Source organism: Frankliniella occidentalis, unplaced genomic scaffold, assembly GCF_000697945.3.
Source record: "Frankliniella occidentalis isolate FOCC.00 unplaced genomic scaffold, Focc_3.1 Scaffold78, whole genome shotgun sequence".
NCBI lineage: Eukaryota > Metazoa > Arthropoda > Insecta > Thysanoptera > Thripidae > Frankliniella > Frankliniella occidentalis.
In genome coordinates this window covers 938,279-942,145 of record NW_026267208.1, presented here as the reverse complement: position 1 = coordinate 942,145, position 3,867 = coordinate 938,279, and the positions used below count along the sequence as shown (strand labels likewise).

General features: G+C 60.3%; 1 protein-coding gene across 2 annotated transcripts in view; it reads left to right on the top strand.

Annotated features, from left to right (window-relative positions):
* The first annotated feature begins 3,136 nt into the window (after window positions 1-3,136).
* The window catches only part of LOC113203804 (dopamine receptor 2-like), a 139,372-nt gene continuing 138,641 nt past the window's right edge, over window positions 3,137-3,867 (top strand). For both annotated transcript variants that reach the window (XM_052268878.1, XM_052268879.1), the window contains exon 1: window positions 3,137-3,432. The gene's annotated coding sequence lies outside the window, so the exon portion shown is untranslated. The remainder of the gene's footprint in view (window positions 3,433-3,867) is intronic.

Genomic DNA, 3,867 nt, shown 5'->3' with positions numbered 1-3,867 from the left:
CCGCGCGCCCGTGCCCCGCCCGACCTGACCGCCGCCGGCGGCCCGCCATTGAATAATACCTCAAGTTCTGAAATTAGTTTACTCGTGAACGCCCGGCCGCCGTGCTGGCCGTGCCGGGGTGCGCGCGCGGGTGGGGCGGGCAGGCCGCCTAAGTGCATAATGGTCCGATTGGCTACATGACGTCATCGCCATTCTGCCGGGTGTCCCCTTCGCCCCCCTCTATTGTTTGGCCCACCTCTGTTGACACATTGAGACCCTCTCCCGGCCCGCCGGGCCACGCCGCTCCGACCTCTGTCCCGCGGGTATTAAAAGGAATGAAATGCGAACCGCGCGCTCCGCTGTGCCGACCATCCACTGTCTGAAAAAAGCACAGTAAGTTGACCAGTACCTTATTGGTCAACCCATTTCACGGTTATCCTGTACGTGTTTTAAGTACGGAGTATAGGAATTTTTAACACGGAGCTTTATGGGCACAACAGTCTATACATACGTGCATCCCGTACCATACCACACCCTGTACGGGAATACTGTACTTGTTCTCTACTTTGGTACACAGGATACACTGTGGTCGCCCTGGGCCCCCACACCCCTTCCCCATCGACAGCGCGGGGGACGGCAGTGGTATCCGTGGTAAAATAACTTGCAGAGGGAACCGAAATTGTGCTACCACATGTGGCAATTGCAATAATTGCAATCAGCACCCAGAGTGGACGTACGCAAAAACGTTAGTTGAAAATTGCGAAATCCTTGTCCCCGACCTGTAAATTACGAAAAGCTGCTCTTTGTATAACGTAGAGAGGATTTGGCATTTTCTTTATACAGACAAATCCTTTGTTTTACGAAAGGTTCGGCTACGAAGAAAATTCGTTCGTGATATGGTGGTTCCAGATCCTTCGTACGTTGCAAGCCCATTTCTTCACAATATGAAGACTGCTCTTTGTAAGGAACCAAGATTGCCCCATATTTGCCGTGTGCCCCCCCCCCCCCGCAACGTGGCAACGTGCACCCTTCTGGTCGTCGTGACGTGTAATCCCGTCGGTCAGTGAGACTGTTTTTTATTACCCCGCTCATCATCACATCGAGCGCGCCCCTCTCTGCGCGGGGGCCGCCCGCGAGGTAGGCCAGCCGCCGCAGTGCGCCGCGCGGGAGCGCACCGGGTTGCCTACCCACCCGACCACAGGGGCCCCCTCGCCCGCCCCGCCGCCCGGCCGGCTCGGCTGATCACACGGCACACTGCAGGCCGGAAGGCACAAGTTTCCTCTCCCCTTAATCGCCCCGTCTGCTCGCCGCGGTGATGCCCGATCCGGCCCGATCTCCCCCTTTTCTCCGTCCACTCCTCCCCATCCCCCGCTACCGTTCTCACCTGTCGCCGCAGCTCAAGTCATCCAGGCGGAACGTTGTCAGTGTGAAGGCACGCAGATTTAATAAGTGTGGAAGTCTATTTTAAAAATAGCGACGCGTGTAAAAATTAAACTTCAACTTGAAATAAAAATTGCCCCTTTTCATTATTTCATCTTTCACGGTCGGAAAGCTTTGGACACGCCCCCTTTTCTTTGACCCCTTTTGTCTCGCAGAATCCTTTCTAATTGTGGTTTTTCTTTTTCTCACGCGCTGCCGTTGACTTGACGTGCGCTATAATGGGCGTGACCTTTTCTTTCGCATCCGCACTCACCTGTCGCGGCTCAAGCCATCCTGTGGTGCTCGAGAGCCTGGCCTTTCCTCGCCGTGCTCGGCGCTACACTCCTCGTGATCGCGCCCGCGCCCGGTCTGCCGCGCCGCCGCCGGCTCCTATGCGGTCGGTGTCGTCGACGTCCGGAGGCACGACCTCCCCCTGCCGCCTTCAGCAGCTGGCTCGGCTGTTCCCGGCAGCAACACCCGCTCGTCGCACCGGGCGGCCGCGGACTGGACGGAGCCCGGCGCGCCGCGGGGCGGGACGCCCCATGCTGGAAGACCCCCTCCCCCTCTCCCTCCACCTCGCTACCGGCACCACGCCCGCCCAACCCCGCCCGCGGACTGCTGCTGATCCCCATCCATGACCTCCACGAGGTGCACTCGGGACGGCGAGTACGTACAGTACCCTCCTCCAGCTCCCGCGGGGCTGTCCATTTGTCCAGCGGGCTGTCCACTAACTGTCACTGTCCAGCGGCTTACGGCGGACAGACAAATGGCCGTCGACCGTTCCGCACACATTTAATCATCACTTTGCCTGAGTCGATTTGTGTGTGCGTGTGTGTGTGTGGGGGGGGGGGGTGATTTCTTGCCTCACATTTTTCACTGGCTTTGTGGCTTCCGTGATCAGAGTCGTGGCCGGGCCTGGGGCCGCGGTGGCACATATCCCTGCGGCTCGCGCCACCTCGTTTGCGGACGCCCCCGGCCCCTCCCCGCCGCCTGCGCGGCTCGCACGCTACACGGCGCACGCGAGCGACCCCTCCCCCCTGCCGCAGCCCGCGCGGTGCGCGACCCCTCCGCCCCGCCAACTAGCCGGGTAGATAGCTGTGTCTCCCTCATTACCTTTCAGGACGATGCATTTTTCATTCCGGCGCCTACGAACAGCAGCAGCTCCGGCGTAGCTAGCTCGCCCCTCTCCGCGCCCCGCCGCCTGCCCTTCGGTGTGCTTCTCTGCCGTGCTTAACTTTACTCGTCCATGAAGTGAAAGGGAAAAAAGGGGTGGTCCTTAGAAGGACGAGGAAAACCCTCCTATGGGGTGCTTACACTCAGTTTCACCTGCTGCTTATTCAATTGCCCCCCCCCTCAAAGCCCCTCTTTCGCACGAGGTTCTCAATCGCGCCTGCTTGCCTCAGACAAACAGTCTGGGGTATCGCCGGCGGCCCGAGGCGCGCCAACCAATGCCCCCCGCCCGTGACGGCGGCCCGGAGCGCGCGCGGAGCGGTGAGTAACGGTGTGACGACGATGGTGTCCCCCCCGCGAGCCTCGCGCCGCCGCCGAGAGGGGGCGCCGCCTGCCCCGGGACGCGCCGAGGCGCGCCCCCTCGCGCGCGGGGTATCGCCTCGGGACACACTTTTGAAACTTCCCGCGCCTCGCTCGTGCGCGCGCATGCCCTCGCTGGACTCCCCCTACGCCGCCGGCGCGCGGCTCTCCCGCCCTCTCGGCCGGCGTGTCGGCCGCGGCCAGTGCTTCCCGCGCGCTCCGTCCTGTTTGTCGTGGGGGGCCCCCGGTGCCGGCCCCGAGTCCCATCGCACGTGCGTCCGCCCGTGTGGCATGAGCCTGCCCTGCCCGCCCCCGCCACCCCTGCAGGGGGGCAGCCCATCGGGCAGCCCAGGGGGCAGCCGGGGGGAAGGCCCGCACGCCCGCGAGTGAGTGCAGCGCAGTGCAGCGCAGTGCAGCGCAGTGCAACGCAGTGCAACGCAACATACGCGCCGACCACGTGGAATAAACACAACCAGTCAACGGGGACGCGACGAAATTGCATCGGTACTGTGCTTTTCTACCACCCGCTGCTCGCTCGAGGAAAATGAATAGCTGTGGCAGCTAAACCGATAGCTAAATACAGAATAACCATTGTGATTTTGTCGTGTCGCTAAAAACTATAGCTGTGTGCCTTAACATCTCGCAGGAGGGCTGAATGGTTAGCTACACAGCAAACATTAGACACACATGTTACCTAGCTAAGTAATTAGCTATCACGCACTAGCCACTACATTTAATCTTCTTTCCCGTGCTCTTTTCCTGTTGCACCTTTTTTTGATACGTTTAGAGTTCTTTCAGCCTACCGATAACACTTCATCAAAACGCATACATTCACACATTTTTTCACCTCCTCCCCCTTCTCTCCTCTCACTCTTTGGCGCGCGCGTTCTCTCTCTCTCTCTCTCTCTCTCTCTCTCTCTCTCTCTCTCTCTCTCTCTC